Source organism: Trichosurus vulpecula, chromosome 6 (genome assembly GCF_011100635.1).
Source record: "Trichosurus vulpecula isolate mTriVul1 chromosome 6, mTriVul1.pri, whole genome shotgun sequence".
NCBI lineage: Eukaryota > Metazoa > Chordata > Mammalia > Diprotodontia > Phalangeridae > Trichosurus > Trichosurus vulpecula.
Window position 1 is genome coordinate 251,369,743 of NC_050578.1, and position 22,528 is coordinate 251,392,270.

Below are 22,528 nucleotides of genomic sequence, written 5' to 3' on the forward strand. Positions count from 1 at the left end.
CAATTAGTTTAAAACATAGGGAGGCATAATTACAGAAATTTTTAACTACATTCTATCCACCTGCATTACGCCTCCTTTCCCAGAAATGACTTTAAAAAAGCTTTTCATATTCTCTTATAACAAGCATCATTTAACAAACACACTTAACTAACATTTATTAAGTTCTTACTGTGTATAAGGCACTTTACTAAGAGCCAAGAGAAAACAAAACAAAGAAGCTTTGGCCAAAAAGAGGTATTCTAAATACACAAATGTCTATGACACAAGATAGAGAATAAAACTGAGATACAAACAGAATGTTCTAGAATTGTACAAGCAGGAACATTTGCTGAAGAAGAAGACTCAGTTTTACCTAGGGTTGGAAGGGCTTGGGAATCAGGGGGGCTTCATGGATTTGTTCTTGCATTCTTAACTCCACTAAGGTGCCTTGGGTCACTCAGCTTCTAATGAGGGAGCCATAACCGTTTCTAGCCAAGCCCAAACCTGCAGACTTCTATTGCCTTGCCGTTTTCACATTATGCTATCCGTGTACAACCTAGAACATTCCCATCTCTGTTTTGACCTCTGTCTCTGGGGATGATAATCAAATCAACACTACTTCTCCAGGAAAGGTAAATTGTTTTATAACTCTACTCACCATCACTGTTATTTCCTGACCAAAACATGCATCATTTTTCATCACTCATTTATATTCTGTCCTCCTCAGTTAGAATGCAAACTCCCTGAGGGAAGGGACTCTCACACTTTGATTAGTTATATGCCCAGTATACAGTGCACAGTATCTGTAATATATATATCCCTCACACCTATCACCTTCTCTCTATTTACAAAGCCTAGTTCGAGCCATCCCCACTTCTCAGCTGGACTATTGCAATACTCTTATAACTAGTCTCCCCCATCCAGCCTCTCCCTGCTCTGATCCATCTTTCACACCAATACCTAATTGATATCCCAAAGCAAAGTTCTTACCCTGTTTGTCCTGTAATTAAGGAGTTTATGAGGCTCCTATTTAAAAACCCTGACATAACCAAGTGCCCCCCTCCCCCAAAAAAGGCCTACCTACTTGCTACCCTGCCTATGGTATGTCATCTCTCATCGCTATGACATTGATCATCCATACTCATGCAGCAACCTTTTGGGGCCTAAGAAGAAAAAAGGTATGGAGATTTCCATCCTAAGTATCAGCAGCCAGCTCCAGTACGTATATTCCTTTGGCAACCCAAAGGATGCTACATTCACACTCAGAAGACTGCTCCACCTAGAAGGCTCTCCCTCTTTAACTCTGTCTCTTGGAACCACTCTTACTTTCAAGGTTCAGCTCATGTAATCTCCTACAAGAGACCCACCCTGATTCAGTTTTCCATAATTGCTTTTCATTTACTAGTCATGTATTTAATACTTACCTGTATACGTGTTGCATCCCCTGAGCAGAATATAAATGCCTTAAGGATGGGGACAAGTTTTTTTTTTTTAAATTCTCTACACCTAGCATAGTGTTTGACACATAGTAGGCCTTTAATTGTGTTTTAAATTGAATTTAATGAGGGAGATGGGATCTGAGAGGGGTAGATATGATTTTCCAGTATAAAATATTTTTTCTTAATTAAAAAGGATTGAAGGAGAAAATTGCCTATCTATAACAGCCAAACTAAGTATCATAGAGAGTAACTTAAATGAAGAAAGAAAAGTAGAATTTGAAGCACCTAAAAGTTCATAGGACACAAGTAGATAGAAGTAAGGGTAAGCAACAGAATTAATTTGAGCACGGAAAAATTGTGTAAAATTTCCCAGGGATCATAATAGCTCAGAAGGAGCTATATAGCTTGAGAGGGAAGCTAAGGATGATACTGTCAACAAAAAGATGTTGTTTGGGTTGTTGTTTGGGTTTTATTCCATTTTTAGCTCTATTGGCATGAAAGAAGGCTATGATTGCTGCTCAGTGTGGATGGGACAATGATAACTGACATCAGAGAAAAGACGGAATTGCTCCAATCGTACTTTGCCTCTACCTACCACCCTCATCTCTTCCTTTCCACCTCTACTGTGACAGAGGTACCTTGGCAGTATGATGGATGGAACACTGACCTTGGAACCAGGAAGTCTTGAGTTCAAATCCAGCCTCCTACACTTACTAGATATGTGACCCTGGACAAGACACTTAACCTCTGCCTGCCTCAATTTTCTTTACTGCAATATGCAGGTAATAAAACCTACTTCACAGAGTTGTCTTGGGGATAAAATGAGATAATATTTATAAAGTGGTAAGCGTAGTGTTGGACATGTAGTAGACCTTTAATAAATGTTTGCTCCCTTCTCCCAGCCTTCATTTCTTACTCTAAGAAGAATGAACTTTTCGATAAAAATGACAAAAGAAAAATAGCTAATAGGAAGTTGACACTTAAGATAAGTTCAGGAGACAGTAAGAGAGTACCCAGGAGTCCTGGAAAAAATCAAGTCATCTGACCCTGAAGTATATCTTTGGCAAGAGATTGCTGAGCTTCCATCAGTAATGTATGGAGCCCCCAAAGTCTTAATTCAGTTTTAACTTGTCAAGCTTAAAACTTTTGGGATATACTATATTTGAAAGATCTGGAAGAAAAGGACAGTTACAGCAGGAGAAAAGAAAGAAAACCTCCAGAAAACAGAGACAGAGAGACAGAGAAATGGAGAGAGAGACAGACAGAGAGAGAGACAGAGACAGAAACAGAGACAGAGAGAAGGATGGATGGAGAAAGAGACAGATGACAGAGATGAGAGAGAGAGAAAGAGAGAGAGAGAGAATTGAATTACATAAATTATATAAAACTACATGCACATATTTTGAAAATTATAATATATAATTATATATATACATATATATGAATGTATATATGTAGATAGATCTATTAGATAGATAGATAGACAGACAGACTTTTGCTGGAAAGTTTGTTGGCTTCATATATGTCCTGAGATCAGTTAAGAGGCCTGATAGAAACAACATACATTCTAGCTTTCAGGAAAAAAAAAAGCAGTTGAAATGTATAGGGCTTTTCTTCCCCTTTGGCTGAGGTTTCAAACTGGTTAATCCACCATAGACAATCCATGGTCTTCTGAACCACTCTAGGTAAATTGGCAACAGAAAATACATTAGAAACGCTTAGGGGGATCCAAAGCTAATATGGCTCTCTCCCGGAATAGTGTGCTATAAATTTGAAAAGGGAAGTAGTGAATGAAACAGACCTTCACACTACAGCAGCCTGGGGCCAAATGACCATGAAATCCAGGTGGTCTAATTTTACCAGGGGGCAGCTTCATGCCCAGATGTGGCAAGACCTGGGCTTGTTTATCTAAGGCACACGGTCTCACCTAATGAATTATGAATTTTTTTTCAGCATCATGGAAAAGATGAGAATGCGATAACAAAAAAAGCTGACAATTCTATACTATTTCACAGTTTACAAAATTGTCCTTTGCTGTAATCATATGAAGGAGGTTAGTTCACATATAATTCCCATTTAACATGAGGAAATCTGGCTTGGAAAAGATGAAGACTTTGACCTGGGTCCTACAACAGGTGCCTGAGGCAAGATGTGAATGCAGATCTCCAGATTCCAAGGGCTGAGCACTCTTCACTAGATCCCTTAGAGAAACCCTTCGGGTCTCCCACACTGACCACATGGAGGTAATCAACAGAACACTCCACCTCTCCCTTGTCAGTTTGAGCAAAATGACTTATTAGAACAAACTTCTCATTTTACACTTCATTTCAGGGAGGCAAACTAGAGCCTGAGGGGGACGTCTAGCTAATGAATGCAACCTTCATCTTTGATTCATTTTGCTTTCTAGGCTTCCTTGTTTATTTTTCAATCAATACATACAAGAACTAATGGGGACATTCTGTTGTACCGTGTTGATAACAGTGCAGTAGCTACACCATCCCGACACTTAAAATCCTCTTAGCAGCTCCTTCCTAGCATTTAAATACTGACTACTATTCCCTCACTGAATATTTATGTCATTAGATCTTATATACTTGATAAAGGTCTCGCAAGTAAGGACCAGACACTAGAAAATTTGTAGTGCAAAGAAAAACAAGGAGCAGAGTTATGAATTAAGGTCCTGGCTATACTCCCATGGAGCAGCTAGATGGTAAAGTGGATGGAGCTCTGCTCCTTGAGTTCAAATTTGCCCTTATATACTTAGTAACTATGTAACCCTGGGCAAGTCAGTTAACCCTGTTTTGTCTCAGTTTCTGTAAAATGAGCTTGAGAAGGAAATGCCAAACCACTCCACTATCTTTGCCAAGAAAACCACAAATGGGGTCACAAAGAGTCAGACATAACTGAAAACACAAATACTCTCCCAAAGCGAGCACTGAACCTTATTATTATTATAAATTAATGAAGTTATTGCAATATTGTAAGTGATAGGATGAAGTCAAAGATATAGACAAAATATGATGAACAATCAACCCTAATAACCAAATTATTATGAACTTGCACAGTCCTCAGTGAAATAACCAGGGAAGACTAGATAATCTCCCAGTTTCCCTCCAACTCTGGATCTTCTGATGATAGGACCATAGATTTAGAGGTAAAAAGGGCCTCAGAAGGCATCTAGGCCAACCCTCTTGAGTTCCATAGATGAGGAAACTAAGGCCTCATGGGTTATGTGACTTCTCTAATGTCCCACACATTGTGCAAGAGGTGGAATGTTTACCCAAGCCTTCTGACACCACAGGCAGAATTCTTTCTGCCATAATAACCTGCCTTCTAATGAGTAATCTGGACCTAAGACAAGAAGTCTCTAATAAATTATTAGCTTTTGTATTAGGCCCTGTCAGAGTGTAATTGTACAAAACTAACCACTATTAAGTTTGGTGGTATAAAAACAGGAAAGTTTATAAATAACACCCTTGGCCTGCAAGAAAAAACACATCTCTCTAGGGTATGTACTGATAAAACCACATTAAAGGTGTGTCATAACTAATCCATTTGTGGATGGGACTGGACATGGAATCTATAAGATATTTTAAATAGATTTCAATAACCAGTGATATGAAAGGCACAGCTTTGGGAACAGGGTAAGTTTGATCTTAAAACTTAGTCAAGGGGAGAGCTGGTTAACAAGCATAATTGAGCTTTTACAGCATTTTGATCAACAAAAGTGGAAACTTTATCAAGAAGAAGACGCAAAATGGCAAACTGTGAAAATGTTCCTTAATGAATTTTAATATCAATTTCATAAAATATAAATAATGTTGTTGTTCCTCAGTCTTGTCCAATTCTTCAGAAACTCGTCAACCATACAGTCCATGTAGTTTTCTTGGTAAAAATTCTGGAGTGGTTTGATGTTTTCTTCTCTAGTAAAGAGATTAAGTGACTTGCCCAGGGTCACATAGGTAGTGAATGCCTGAGGCTGGATTTGAATTTAGGCCTTTCTTACTCCAGGCCCAAAACTCTGTCCACTGAGCCATCTAACTGCCTCACAGGTAATAATTACTAACATTTATATAGCTTGTAGTATTTAGATAGAACAGACTATCTAAATGTTTAAGTTTTTCAAAGCAATGTAATATAAAAAATAATATTTATATAGTTGTTTAAGCTTTGAAAAGTGCTATGCAAACATCTGGTTTGGTCCTCACAACAACCCTGCATCAGCACTGCAGATAAAGAGTCACCCTTAAAGCCAAAAAGACTTGGGCTCAAAATTTAGTTCTGATCCGTCCTGGTTGAGTGATCCTATGCAAGTCACTTAACCCCTAGTTGCTACTGGCATCTCTCTAAGCCCCTAAGTTCAGAGAAAGTACCTTTATGTGCTTGTTGAGGGAATGTTTTCACTTGGAACTTTGCTATACAGATGAAATCATAGGTGATCCCATATCACTGTCCCCATCACTGTCACTATCCCCTGTCACTGTCCCCATCAGTGTCACTATCCCCTGTCACTATCCCCATCACTGTCACTATCCTGTCACTATCCTCATCACTGTCACTATCCCGTCACTATCCCCATAACAACCTTGTGAAGTAGGTGCTATTATTGTATTCATTAGATGGGTATGAAAAGTAAGACCAAATGAACTGCCCAGACTAGTGTCTTAGGAAAAATATAATTTCAGGCCTTCCCAACTCCAATTCTAGTGTTCTATCCACTACACTAGCTAGCTCCCTCTCTCATGTCAGTTTTCTTAATAATTTTGAAAATATACCCATCCTTTAAATATAAATTCAAATGTTTCCTCTTCCAGAAAGCCTTCCATGATAGCGCTTTACTCCCCTCCCCCCACCCATAAACACTAAGACCCTTCTCCCTTGGGATCTCAGGGCTTAATATTGTACTTTTCTAATGTATTTATTATATAGACTCCTAACCTGCTGATTATGTGACCCTCTGCATGAAGTCAAAGTATACATACTCAGATACTTGGGAAGTTCGCAGATCACGGGGTTTCCCAATGCCTTCTCTTAAATGTGATACTCATTTGCTTTCCTCTCTTAAACTGTGAAGACAGAGGCTCTGTTTTATGTAATCTTTGCCAGACACTGGAGGACCTTCAAATTGTCTCATGGTAGTGGCTTAATAAATATTTGTTGAATTAAAATAATCAATTCAATCAGGAAATCTCAATCAGCTTTGGAACTCAGTGTAAACATGTGTGTGCCATGATCTTGGATCTTTTATTCATTAATTTTATTTATTTCTGCTTCTCATGGAAACCTACACCATGCAATCAACCTGCAGAATCTGCCTAAATATTGGCTCCTTGTTTGAGCTATTAATTCTCAAAATTTGGTATTTGCATTTTCTCATATCTGCCTAGGCCATCAGTGGAGGCAGCTTTAGCATTACAGAAAAAAAGACCTGAATTTGGAATGGGAAAGATTTGATGCCATATTTACACATTGTGTGAGCCTGGACAAGCCAAAAAGAAACTAATGCCATTTATCCTGCTTATTTTGCAAGGTCATCATAGAAAAGACACTTAAAGTATCATACAGAGGGTCCCAAAAGTCTTAGTTTTGAACTGTAGCTAAAAATAAAATTTAAAAAAAAGCTCAAAATTGCACTAAGAATTTTGGGAACCCTTGCATACATGATCTATTACTCTGGAAGAAGATAGTTTTTACGTGAAAATTCCTTTTTCCATCACCACTACCCCTTCCTTTACTCTTGGCCTTTCCTTTTCCAAGACCCTGTAATCATGATAATGATAATAGCTAATATTAACTAAGTATTTTAAGATCTGCAAAGTACTTCACATACACCACCCCATTTGAGCTTCATAGGACACCCCAAGGGAGGGTCCTAAAGGTATTATTTTCTAGATAAAGAAACTGAGGTTCACAGAGGTTCAACTACTTACACAGGATCACAGAAAGTGTTAATGGTTAGGATTTGAACATTGACTTGCAGACTTCAACGTCTGGCAGTGTATATACTACACCAAAGGGAAGCTGATTTTTTTTTTCACTCTACTGAATCACAGACTGATAGATCCAATTCCTGCCTTCAATAAAATTATCAGGTGTCACTCCCCATTCACCTCTCCTCCTTCTGACCCTATAGCAAAGCTCAAATACCATGGAAAAGCAAGACACCCCAAGATATCACAGATGATTAACATATCAATAAACCTATAAGAAAAGGATGTGACTCACTTTTATCTGATCAATGGAGTAATAGCCATAACCACAAGGAATGAAGATAAAGTGGCCCAGGGGACTTTCAAAGATGGCTCCATAATGTGACTGGACCGCATTGGCATCAAATAATTCTAATGACTGATTCTGCACACCCCCAAGAAAGTTTTTCCTCTCATTGATTCCCTATTTCCTCATCATTAATTTTGTTGACAGAGTAGAATGTTTTCAAATTGACAAAAAATAAAGATCAAATGATGGAGTTTTCTTCATGTGATGTTACTGTTGCATTACAAAAAATTGGCTTTCTTTTGAAGGTTTTGGCCCAAGCCACAAAAAGGACAACGGAGAAAGCCTCTCCTCCCCAAACCTCCCCAAACCCCAAGCCATATTCCATTGTTACCCTTGAAAATCATCCCTTGCTATTAAGAAGAAAGAAAAAAATTCTCAATGTATAAATATTTCTATCTTTTCATAAGGGTTTGCAGACTTGTGCCCTTTAAGCTGATATTGACCAAGAGAGTATCCTATCCAATTAAATAAGCATTTATTCAAGGCCCATTAGGTAGCAGGCATTGTGCTAGGTGCTAGAGATAGAGAGAGAGAAAGAGAAAGAGAAAGAGAGAGAGAGAGAGAGAGAGAGAGAGAGGAAGAGGGAGGGGGAGGGGTAGAGTAGAGGTAAGTGATAAATTCTACCATCAATGGACATAGGGAGGCAGAGGTTCGACTACTCACTAGCAGTGCTGTAGTAGACATTCATGATTCAAGAACAGATTCAACTTAAAAGATCTCTTCTAGTTACATCATTTCTATTCAAGTTTTGTTGGTGATGGCTTCCCAATCCTTCCCAGTACTGTCATCTTATAGCATAGGTTCATAAGATCTAGAACCGAGAAGGAACTCGGAGGCTATCTAATTCAACTGCCTCATTTTATTTTATGTTTTTCCTTTGTTTCTTTAAAAAATAAATGTCATTTCCTTCAGTTAACAAATGCCTGTTCTCTCTATTCTATCTCCCCCATCCCACTAAAAAAAAAAAAAACTTGTAACAAATATGAGTATTATAAAGAACAAAACAAATTTCCACATTAGCTCACTCACTCACTCTATCTATAAATATGTATATGTATCTATGCATCTGTAAATATGTATATATTTATGAATGTGTATATGTGTGCATGTGAGTGTGTCTCATTCTATTCCCTCTGTTCGTCACTTCTCTTTCAGGAGATGGGTAGTATACTTCATCATCAGTCTTCTAGAATTATAGTTGAGTTTTATATCAACCAGAGTTCTTAAGTCTTTCAATCAACTGCCCCATTTTATGTTAAGTAAACTGAGGTCCCAATAGGTTAAATGACTTGTCCATGTTCACACAGGTAGTAATAGTTGATGGCAATTGAACCTAAGTCATCTGATTCCAGAGCTAGTGTTATTTTGTCTCAAAAACCCAATTGGCATTAGCAATTTAAACAAAATAGATAAAATGGGGTGGGGGGGTTATCCATCATTACCCAAATATTTAACACTTCAGACAAATCTCATATTGATCTTTTCCCCACCTCAGATACTAATTTTTATTTATTTTCCTCTTCCCTGGGGCACAAAAAATAAAATAAAATTTGCTGTTCCTTCCCATGAGGATTTATATCCCCAGAAGGAAGATGAAATGTGAAAGCTGTGTATTCTCCATTAACTATTATTCATATACCATTTCTACTTGTCAACTGTTATTCAGGGAAGATCAAAATGTGAAGTGGATTATTTTTTTTTCCCCTCCAATTCAAGGCAATTGATGAAGTTGCTACATGCTCATACATCATTCCCATGAAAAACCGTTAGAGCTCAATGGTGGGGTAGGAAGAGAATCTTTTTATTCCCCATAAAATGAAGAATGTGGGACTTCTAGGGTCTGAAAATTCAGAAAGGAGAATGCTTCCTCCTACCATATTATTTTAGACCTCAAGGCTAATGAGAGGAAAGTGGAGCAAGTTCTTTTGAATTCCAGCTTACCAAGCAATGGCCCCTAAAAACTGGGAAGACAAACCTAATGGGATCTGAAATTAATTTCATGGGTTTTTTAGAATGTGAGGGGCTTTGTTATTTATACTCTTTCTACAGTAGTGTGACCACAGTTGAGTCACCAGATTTGGAAGAAAAAAAAAGTTACAAGACATTCTCTGCTAAAGCCCACATCTGATACCTCATGATGTGGAGGGAGCCATGGGTTCTTAATAGCCGTTGTGGCTAACTGACATAACTTCCTGGTCCTACCAAGATGGAAAGACTTCAAGAAGTTGTGTAATGCACATGGTCCTCAGGGGAAGGGCTAATGGTGATATGCACTCCCATATGTATATCAGAACATCTCAGGCCACTTGGGCCACATTCTCTGCATTTTCTATGCCTTTGAGTATGGGCCCAATGGCATAATGGAAGATGTCATCTGGGGATTAGAATAAGTTCAGAGATGCCCATCGCCATTTTGGCTGCCAGATGATGACATGTTTTGGGACACAGCAGTTTATGAAGATGGTGTGTCAAAGTTCAGTGCTCTTATGGTTTGAATCAGTAGAGAAACTACTCAAACTTTAATGAAATCACGACTCTTTGAATTACAGAGGGCTTGAATGAGGATTTTGCGTGAAAGTCATTCACAATGAACAAAGGCTAGCTATTCCCAATGAATGATAAATTTAAAAAAAGGTAAAAATGATGCCATTTCTCCTACCACCTCCATCTCTGATCACAGCATACAGAATTTGGGGAAATGCCCCAGAGTCTCACTCCAGGGACACAATTACAAGGAAGGTTTTGATCTTCTCCTACCCTGGCCCGAAGTGAGGCTCACCATAAGGGTCAGTTGGGCAGTGGCACACTGAGCTTAATATTTAGGAATAAACTCTCACAGAATCTTGATTGGCAGACAGACTGAAAATACAGATTAATAGCAAATTCTTCTTCTACTCAATTCTACATTGTAGATGGAAACAAGCATCCCATTGATTACTTGGCAGGAGATCATGGGAGAGGGCAGAGATGGAAGCCTAAGGTTAAAAAGCAAGAGCTGGTTGCTGGGATTTCTTGCATGAAATATTTCGAAGACAAAGGTAAAAGGAATTTTTGTCTCTCTAGAAACACCAAATGATTTTTCAGAAAAAAAGATCATGCTTCAAGAAGTGCCCTTCAAAGGCCCCTTAACCTTCAACCTCACATCACAAAGAAGTGTATAGTTACTGAGATATCATTGTTTATTTCAATTGCCACAATGTGAGTGTCTTAATCTCAACCTCCTTCCTTGCCCCTGACCACAGAAGTGTAAGGACAGAAACAGAATCTTTGCTTTTTATTTTCAAAATTAAATTTGAGGAGACAAATAATACCTTTTCAGATGATCAGGTGGGAATAGCCTGGAGTATGTTCAATTAAAAGCAGCCTACAAGTTATTAGCACCAATGCCTAGTACAAGGTAGGTGTAAAACAAATAGTTACAGATTATTTATATTTGAATTTATTGTGGGTATTACAAAAACAGCAAATTTGTATCCAGCATATACTCTGTTTATGCGAAGTCCCAATTATTCCATATTTACCTGTGAGGCCTGCCACGCTTTTATCATTGTAGATGTATTAAATACTCATGAGGCTATTTTTCTTCCTCTGATACTTTTTCCAACATTAATGTATATTATCCCTCAGTTCTAATAAGTACCTTCATACCTGTGCCACATTATTTGATATCTCAAGTTCACAATATAGCTGACCTCCAGATGAAAACCACAGATTTTCCCATACCATTTTTTTAAGAATTTCAAAAATCAACAAATATGAGAGGTAATGGGGTGTAGTGGTTAGATCGCTGGTCTTGGAGCCAGGTAGTCATAAATGCAATCTTCATTTTTGATTCGTAGAGAGTGCATGGATCTGGGCAAGTCATTTAACCTCTCAATGTTCTAGGTAGTTCTCTAAGATTTATAAGGTAAAGATAAAATATCAAATTGTATGAATGGAAGAAATTCAGAGAGGGGGTGGGGAGGGGGAGAGAGAGAGAGAGAGGGAGGGAGGCGGGGGAGAGAGAGAGAGGAGGGAAGGGGGGAGGGAGAGAGAGAGAGAGAAAGAGGGAGAGAAAGAGAGAGGAAGGGAGGGAGAAGGGGAGAAAAAGAGAGAGAGAGACTGAGAGAGAGAGGGAGGGAGGGAGAGGGGAAGGGAAAGAGAGAGAGAGGGAGAGAGGGAAAGAGAGGGGGGGGGAGGGAGAGAGAGAGAGAGAGGGGTACGCATTTAAAAATGGCTGTGATAGAACAAGGTCTTAAAGAATTACTTTGACAGGCAAATATTATCTTCCTCACTAATCCTTAAATATTCATCAAACCCTCATGTTATTCCTAATCTTTAATAAAATTATATTTCTATACTTCCGTGAATCCACAATCTGATGCACTCTTGCCAATAGTGTAGATAGCAATCTATTCAAATTTTTAAATCTATGTGAATCTTGATCATTCCCCCCTACCCCATGAATTCACCACAGAGGAATTATCCAATACTCTATTGGCCTTCTGTGTGTGTGTGTGTGTGTGTGTGTGTGTGTGTGTGTGATTAAAGTGAGATTGTTAACCCCTTAACATTGTTTTCCTTAGTAAAGCAGATCAAAAGAACCTGTGCTAGTAGGTTCTGTGTGCTGGCTGTTGTTGGTTTTACACAGTCATAGTAGCTGCTAGTAAGACTGTTGCTACCCACTACTACCTTTATACATCAAGGAAATCAAAGGGAAATGACCTCTATGTACAATAATATTTACAGCTTACATACATACAGCTGTTTTGTCTTCTAGTAGCAAATAATTAGTCAAAAGGAGTACTCATCGGTTAGGGAATAGAAATGAAAGGGATATTTTTACAATATAAGTAACAAAACATTGAAAGGTTTGTGTGAACTGAAACAGAGTTAAATAAATAGATTTAGAATAATTTATACAGTGAATGTAAATAAAACAACTTTGAAAGTCTTAAGAACTTGGATAAATGCAACGACCAATTGTGACTTCAGTGGATCGATGATGAAGTGTGCAACACACATCCTGGCAGAAAGGTGATGGTCATGAGATGCAAATGTGCTGTATATGCCTTCAGGAGTGGCATACCTATAGATTTATCTGCAGGGCTTACTTGACAAAAAGAAGGGTTTTTGTATTTATAATTTAGGTGAGGTTTCTCTTGGAGGGAGGGGGATTGGAGAAAGTGATTGTGATGAAACAGTTTTATTTTTTTTTAGATCTATGGGAGGGGGACAAGGAAGGCACACAAGTAAATAGGACAGCTTTGAAACTATCATGTTGAATTTATGATATGCTTGATTAAAAAGAAGCAAGCTGTCTGTAGTAGACATCTGAAGCTTCATATACAATCCCCATCTTTTCTCCCCTCCTTTTCCTCTTTGTTCACAAAAATGCTCACGTTAACTCCTGTTTATTAAATGGAATAGCAAAAAAGTCAAAGGAAGGATTTGAACCCAATTAATCTCAATCCAAGACTAGGCTGTGCTCTTTTCACTATAAAACCACCACTATTAACTCCCATTACCATCTATCTCTAACACCACCCTTATTTCTGTTGAGCTGTAAATTTTCTAAAGGACTTCATCATTCTGGGAAAAAGGAGTGCCAATATTATCATTCCATTTTGCAGATGAGAAAGCTTAACATTAAAAAAATAAAGTCAGGGGGGCGGAGCCAAGATGGCAGCTGGAAAGCAGGGGCCAGCCTGAGCTCCCTGCTGAGCCCCTCCAAAAACCTATAAAAAATGGCTCTGAACCAATTCTAGAACGGCAGAACCCACAGAACAGCAGAGGGAAGCAGGGCTCCAGCCCAGGACAGCCTGGATGGTCTCTGGGTGAGGTCTATCCCGCACGGAGCTGGGAGCTGGGAGCTGGGAGCTGGGAACGGAGTGGAGCAGAGCCCAGCCTGAGCGGCGTGGACCATCCAGACCAGAAGGCGGGCGGAGGGGGCCCTAGCGCCCTGAATCAGTGAGCTGCGGCAGTTACCAGACTTCTCAACCCACAAACACCAAAGACTGCTGAGAAGGTTAGTGGGAAAAGCTGCGGGAGTGGAAGGAGTTCGCGGTTCTGCTTCCAGCCCTGGGGGCAGCGGAGGTGGGGCAGCTACGGCTGCTGCTGCTTCCAGCTCCAGGCCCACCTGGTGGGAGGAATTAAGTGGCGGATCAGAGCAGGGGTGCACAGCCTGCCGAAGATCTGAGCCCAGTTCGGGTTGGGGGTCCTTGGGGAAGGAGCAGTGCTGGTGTGACAGAGCTGGCACCTCCCCCCCAAACGTGGAACATAGAACTCTGTAGTCTACAAGCAGTCATACCCCACTGAAAAACTCAAGGGTCAAGTTAGTTGGCTGAGATTATGGCCAGGCAGCAAAAACGCACCGAGATTCAGTCTCAGACTCTGCATTCTTTCTTTGCTGACAAAGAAGACCAAAACATACAGACAGAAGAAATTAATAAAGTCAAAGAGCCTACAACAGAAACCTCCAAGAAAAACATGAACTGGTCCCAGGCCATGGAAGAGCTCAAAAAGGATTTGGAAAAGCAAGTTAGAGAAGTAGAGGAAAAATTGGGAAGAGAAATGAGAAGGATGCGAAAAAACCATGAAAAACAAGTCAATGACTTGCTAAAGGAGACCCCAAAAAATACTGAAAAATACACTGAAGAAAACAACACCTTAAAAAATAGATTAACTCAAATGGCAAAAGAGCTCCAAAAAGCCAATGAGGAGAAGAATGCCTCGAAAGGCAGAATTAGCCAAATGGAAAAGGAGGTCCAAAAGACCACTGAAGAAAATACTACTTTAAAAATTAGATTGGAGCAAGTGGAAGCTAGTGACTTTATGAGAAATCAGGATATTATAAAACAGAACCAAAGGAATGAAAAAATGGAAGACAATGTGAAATATCTCCTTGGAAAAACCACTGACATGGAAAATAGATCCAGGAGAGATAATTTAAAAATTATTGGACTACCTGAAAGCCATGATCAAAAAAAGAGCCTAGATACCATCTTTCAAGAAATTATGAAGGAGAACTGCCCTGATATTCTAGAGCCACGGGGCAAAATAGAAATTGAAAGAATCCATCGATCGCCTCCTCAAATAGATCCCAAAAAGAAATCTCCTAGGAATATTGTTGCCAAATTCCAGAGCTCCCAGATCAAGGAGAAAATACTGCAAGCAGCCAGAAAGAAAAATTTGAGTATTGTGGAAACCCAGTCAGAATAACCCAGGATCTGGCAGCTTCTACATTAAGAGATCGAAGGGCTTGGAATGCGATATTCCGGAGGTCAATGGAGCTAGGATTAAAACCGCGAATCACCTACCCAGCAAAACTGAGTATCATGCTCCAAGGCAAAATATGGATTTTCAATAAAATAGAGGACTTTCAAGCTTTCTCAGTGAAAAGACCAGAACTGAATAGAAAATTTGACTTTCAAACATAAGAATAAAGAGAAGCATGAAAAGGTAATCAAGAAACAGAAATTGCAAGGGACTTACTAAAGTTGAACTGTTTTGTTTACATTCCTACATGGAAAGATGATGTGTATGATTCATGAGACCTCAGTATTAGGGCAGCTGAAGGGAATATGCATATATATAATATGTATATATATGTTTATGTATATATATATAAGTGAATGTGTATGTATGTATATATCTATGTGTATATATATGTGTGACACAGGGTGAGTTGAAGATGAAGGGAAGATATCTAAAAGAAATAAAATCAAATTAAGGGATGAGAGAGCATCATACTGAGAGAGGGAGATAGGGAGAGATAGAATGGGGTGGATTATCTCACATAAAGGTGGCAAGAGGAAGCAGTTCTGTGGGAGGAGGGGAGAGGGCAGGTGAGGGGGGAATGAGTGAACCTTGCGCACATCAGATTTGGCCTGAGGAGGGAATACCATACATACTCAGTTGTGTACCTTACCCCACAGGAAAGAAGAGGGAGGAAGATAAAAAAAATATAAGGGGGGGGTGATGGAGGGGAGGGCAGATGGGGGTGGAGGTAATCAAAAACAAACACTTTGGAAAGGGGACAGGGTCAAGGGAGAACATTCAATAAAGCGGGATGGGTTGGGAAGGAGCAAAATGTAGTTAGCCTTTCACAACATGAGTATTGTGGAAGGGTTATACATAATGATACATGTGTGGCCTAGGTTGAATTGCTCGACTTCTTAGGGAGGGTGGGTGGGAAGGGAAGAGGGGAGAGAATTTGGAACTCAAAGGTTTAAAATCAGATGTTCAAAAACAAAAAAAAAAGTTTTTGCATGCAATTAAAAAATAAGATACACAGGCAATGGGGCATAGAAATTTATCTTGCCCTACAAGAAGGGAAGGGAAAAGGGGATGAGAGGGGAGGGGGGTGATAGAGGGGAGGGCTGACTGGGGAACAGGGCAACCAGAATATATGCCATCTTGGAGTGGGGGGGAGGGTAGAAATGGGGAGAAAATTTGTAATTCAAACTATTGTGAAAATCAATGCTGAAAACTAAATATGTCAAATAAATAAATTTAAATTAAAAAAAAAAGAAATAAAGTCAGTTGCCCAGTGACATAGAACTTTGAAGTCTCATTGGGGCTGGAAGTTCAGTCCTAAAGTATTTCTCATCAAGGACAAGGTCCTCAATTCATAAGACTAACCATGGAATTTGTTGTTGCTGTTCTGTTATTTTTAAATCATGTCTGATTCTCTATGTCCCCATTTGGTGTTGTTTACCATTTCCTTCTCCAGCTCATTTTACAAATAAGGAAAATGAGGCAAACAAGGTAAAGTGACTTCCTAAGTGTCACATAGCTAGTGAGTGTTTGAGTTTGGATTTGAATTCAGGAAGAGGGGTCTTCTGATGCTCTATCCACTGCATTACCTAGATGCCCTGATCATGGAATAGTAAAGAACAATTTAAAGTAGAAGCTACATGTTTGAAGTTGGACATATTTCTCTTGAACTGTTTTTTTTAACTTATCTTATTACCTATTCTCTCCCAATCCTAAAACTTAACTGATTGCTTAATTGGCATTTTTCTGATCATTAACATAGCTGATCTTGAGAAAATTTATTTTTTCTTACCTAAATTTACTTGCACATTATTTTGAATTCTGACATTATTCAGGTCAAAAATGAAAGATTAAACAAATTCTGTGATACATGAATCAGTAACTATTTGACAGACTCAGCAACAACAGATTATTGTTAATTGTCTGGCATGTGTGAAGAGCTTAGTACTGTGGCATTAAGGAATATATTAAGTTCAGATAAGGCCCAAGCGTTATGTCCCTGGGGCATATAATTTGATAGGGGGATAAGATACATAAACACATAATAGTAAAACAAAGTGATGTGTGAGGTCTAAAAAGGAAGGGCATTATTAACATGTGAGAGGAAACATGTTAATGGGATCATAGAATTAGAGCTGGACAGGTACCTTATAGACAGAGCTTCCTCATTTTACTGATAAAGAAACAGAAGCCCAGAAATGTCAAGTGACTTACCCAATGTCACACAGATAGGAAGTGACAGATGTAGGCAATGAACCCAGTTGTTCTGACTCAAAGCCAACATTCTTCCCATTACATCATGCCTCTCTGGAAAGTCAAGGACTTTCCATCATGGCATATCCTTTTTTGGCATCTCCTCCAATCTCCTCCTTTTAGAATCCTTAAAGTTGCCTTCAAGGTTTAACTCAGATGCCACTGCTTTCATGAAGCCTTTCCTGATTCCACAAGTTTTTAGTATTCTTCTTCCTCAAAACATCTTCTCCTTATTCCAGGAGAATATAACCTCCCTGATGCAGATAACTTTTTTTAAAACTTTGTCTTCATAAATAGTAAGCACTTAATACATGTTGTTGAATTACTGAACTGAATTGACATGATAACACCATATTTTAATGCTTACATAATACACCTGCTTTGGTGACATTGAAACTCCTACTTTCCTAGAAATCTTTATGGACAACATTCCTATCATATTGTATCTCAATAATTCCCATATTTTCTCCTTTGAGTGTTTTTCTATGTTCTATCCTTTGCTTATATGCAGAGGGTAAGATGGTGATTATAGGATCAGAAGAATTCATCAGCTTGAATGTTGACCTCTGGCTATTAGGAATAACCTTCTTAAATGAGAGTACTTTGTGTTACTAATATGAGATAATTGAGAAAAATTATGTATGTATATATATATATATATATACATATATATATATGTATATATATATATATATCTCCATAGATTTCCTGAAATTTCTCTCTCTCTCTCTCTCTCCCTCCCTCCCTCTCTCTCTCTCTCTCTCTGTCTCTCTCTCATGAATGAACCAAAATAGGTGCAAACTGAAAAAGAATTCATTAAGACCAACATGAAAGCCATTAAGAATCATAAAGATGTGTCATTCCCAGGCACTGGGAAAAAGAATCATATGTCACTGAGAATGGTCAGCTCATGTATGTACATATGCCAGCAGCCTATCTCCTAATGAGGAAAAATGATGGTTCAAAATGTTCCCATTGATTTATAAATTGCTTCTTCTTTAGGAAGGCTCAACCTTCATAAAAAATCAAAATAAGGAGATGGCAAAAGTCTCCCACATTGTCTAGAGAGAATGACCTATCTAATTCAGCAGAAAATGTTAAGTGACTCCCCTTTGCCTCAGGTGAAATTGTGTTTTGGAGATTTGGATTTCAGAGATTGATGACCCAATTTAAAAGGCTAATATAGCCCAAGCAGGGAGGACAATGAAATAGAACTTTCAAAAAATAAATGTTATTCACATCTGGGTTTCATGATGCAAAATGTTCTCATTTGCCCTGTTTAAAGGACCTTAAATGCTGACGGTCACATTACCCACCAGAGGAGACTTTCTGAAAAAGGACTCTCAGTTCTTTGCCAAGAAAATATACACTGCAGACTTTAGATTCAAAAGAATGGTGGCAGGGGGTCAGAACCTTCTTTGGGAAGGTAAACACAGGATGACTTGTAGCAATGAACCTGAACATGAATCTGATGAGAGAGAAGATGAAAGATAGGGTCACCGCTCCAGATACTGTTTCCCTGAAGTCTAACCTTCTCTTTCACCTCACCTCAGGTAGCAATATCCTATCCTCAACTGTGACCCTTCTACTAAATTTCTCTGGTGACTGTTGACATCACTGTTATCAGGTTTCCCCTGCTAGACAAAACCCCAGTGCCTTTTCCTAAGCACTTATCATCTGGCATAACAGAAATTCATCAAGTTGAATAATCTACAGGTTGCAAATCTTCATGTTGTCCTCTATTTTTTAAAGTGCTTTTGTCCATAAGAGGTTCCAACTAATATCACATCCTACATGCTAAGTTGATGCCCCAACCCCATGGGGAATTCTGCAGTTCAGCCTGGGAGCTGGTTATAATAGCTCTATGTCATTTCAAGTTCCCAGGTCCTGGAAGGCCTGTCACTTGGCAGTAGAAAAGAAGTCTTTATAGCACATGCTAAAAGATCTTGAACGGGGGCCTACCAATTCTGCCAAATCTGGCAAGAGCCAATTATATTGAGCTTATATCAACATATGAGAGTCACAATCGGGTGTCCTATTGTGTCAGAACTGATGGCATATTGGGCCCTACAGAAATATTTAATGGTTGCCTTATAATTTAATATATTCTATGAAAATAGGTTTGATAATATGACATTCTATTGGATGGATAAGGGGAGTATGAAAGCAAAAATAAAGGGGCAAGAAAGGGATAAAAGGGAAGTGCAATGAGGGGTTAGGGGACAAAGGACACAGGACAAGGAAAATCAAGCTTCCCACATCCCACACATTTATCATTACTACAAGTTTTAGAATCGTTTAAAATATTTTTTCTACAATGTTGGTAAAAATCCCTTCATTAAATTTTCTTTCAAGGCATCTTCATTGAATGGCAATCATAGGTTGTCAATTAATATTAATAATAATAGTTAGCATTTATACAGTGCTTTACCATTTGTAAAGTGCCTTATAAATATTATCTCATTTGGTCTTCATGATGATTCTCTGAGACACATACTATTATTAATCTCCACTTTACAGATGAGGAAACTAAAGCAGACCAAAGTTACGTAACTTTCCCAGGGCCACACGACAGCTAATCAAAGTTTTGGGTAAGATCTGAACCAAGGCCTTCCTGACTCCAAGTCCAGAACTCTATTCTCTGTGCAGCCCAGGAGATACAAAAAAGTATCAGTCATGTTAGCAAAAAGATGGAGGATTAGACATTTTTTGCTGATCCCCATGACCTGTCAAACCTCTCCAAAACAGAAATAATGCATCAAAGATAAGGCAGTTTCAATTGTCTCCATGGTCTAGGACACTCAGAATGCAAAAAAAAAAAAATCAATGCTTACTGACCCCAAGCTCACTCAACACACCACCCCCACTACTCATTTTATGAGATATCACTAGCTGAGCCAAGGATGAGACACAGAGATTTACAATAAAACCCACCCTCTACTTCATCCCCTTTTTCTCTTTCCAATGACATGATGACTTGAGCTCCAGCCTGTGGAAGTTTGCTTTGGCTACAACAGACAGTCAGTTCTTTGGCAGCCCTTCAGGAGCAGAAACTCACTGGAACTTCCATGAATCCTCAGCACTGTGGGAGACAGCAATCTGTGCTGTAAAAAATTTCTGCTGGAGAACAGAACATAGAGAACAGGACAAGATGTGTGTCTGGGCTTGAAATAAAGTTCATTCCCCTTTCCTCCCAGAGCCCCAGAGACCTAGACTACAGAAATCTACCCAGCAGCACCAACACGGCAAAACTTTGAACTTCTGGTACAAGGCTGCAGAACTGAGGAAAAGAGGGACCAGAAGAGGACACAATGGAGTGGTATAGTGGGGAATGTTTAGCATTTCACTAAGCCTGAGGGAAAGAGCTCAGTATCCCACTGAGGTCAGTTTTGTTCACTCAAAAGTCACCTGTGACAGAGACCTAGGCTGATGAAACATGAACTGCCCAGTATGGGAAAAGGTTGAGATGTTTTGAGATGCAGCCCCCAAGGAAACTACCATCAGAAGGGAGAGAGTCAGAAAGTGAACAAAAAGGGAAAATAAAGAAAAAAACTGAAGAAAATCCAAAGATCTTGAATGTAAGCAGATAAATCAACAAAGAAAATATTGACAGCAGAGGAAATATGACCTCAAGATCTCATAAACAAGTTCAGACATCTATCAATAAATTCCGTAAAGGAAAACCATCCAACTCTTGAAGAGACAGAGGACTCTGGGGGATGTAAGAAGAATATAGTACCATAAAATGCTATTTCTGGGTAATTTAAAAAAGAAATAAGAATTATGAAAGCAGAATACATGGCCTGCGCAGCAAAAACAATGAACACAATAGAAAAAAATGGAATCTGCAATGGCAAGTCTCACTACAGAAATGAAAAAAAGAGAATGATAGATTGGGAATTTAAATATAGAGAAATGAAGGATAATCTAGAAGAAGAAAAATTTAAAAAGAAACACTGAAAGAAAATATGCTCACTATACAAGTGAAACTTTCCAATCTCAAAGATAGAATTGGATAGAGGCAAAATAAGTATCATAGGTCATGGGTCTCCCAGAAAAACACAAGATGCAACATTTGAACACCATAATGCAAGAAATAATATGAGAACTGCTCTGAACTTCTGAACATGGTAAATGGAATGCTAATTGATAGACTGCATAGGTCCTCCCCAAGAAAAAGAAGACTTCAAATCCAAGACACATAGCTTTTAAATTTAACAATTCACTTCAAAAACAAGTTCTGCAAGGAAGCAAGAGGAAGACCTTCAAATATAAAGCAAAAGAAATTTGAATAACATAAGACTATTCAGCACCTATCAGAAAATGCAGGAAGGAATGGAATAATGTGTCCAGAAGATCAGTGGATCTCAGGGTACAGCTTTTGGTAACCTATCTTGCAAATCTGAGCTTAATTATAGATGGAAAAAAGAGAAATTTCCAATCATAAAGTGACATTTAAAACATTATTAGAAAGGAAACCAGAACTGAGGAGACTTTTTTCCCTCAAATAAGGTCACCTTAAAAATATGCAAAAGAAATGCATGAGGAATGAATAAATGCAGCCGACAAGGACAGCAACAGCAAAGAGAGTGACAGCAGAGAAATCCAAAAGATACTTCTTTCCAAATAGCCACAAGGAAACAGAGGTGAAGTCAAAAGTAATGTGGAGATAGCAGTGAAGAGGCAGATCTGAAGCACTATGGACAGAACCTTGCAAAATCAGGTGAATCAATGTTGGGTTTTTTGTGGAGATTTTTTTTTGCTTGTTTTTGTTTCTTGATTATATTTAAAAATGCAAGGGTACATGAAAGGGGTAGAGGGAGGGAAGCAGGGGAATAGTGAAGAATGTGTGATGTGTTCTGGCCAAATCAAAGACTAACAAAGAAAAGAAGGTGACACTTGAGGTCTCACTATGAAAAAAGCCTGAGGGGGAATTGGTGAGGAGGAAGGGAGAAAGGCTGAAAACAGGGGAAAGGAAAGAGGTCTTACTTGTGATGAGAGAGAGTTCCACTAATGAATGCTTCTATGGATAAAGAGAGATGATATGTGAAGTTTTCCCTTTCAGTCAAGTAGATTTCCCCTTTCTCTCCTCCTCTTCATCTAATCCTGTTTAGGAGGTCAATGTCACTGAATTGAAGAGTATGCTTCAGGGAGTAAGGTATAAGAAGATTGGACAGGTAAGAAGAGGACAGGTTTTGAAGGGCTCTGAATGCCAAGAAGGAGATTTTGTTTTTGACCCTAAAGGCAAGAGGAAGGCATTGGAGTTTACTAAGTACGCCAGTGGCAAAATCAGACCTATGTTTTAAGAAAAACACTTTAGT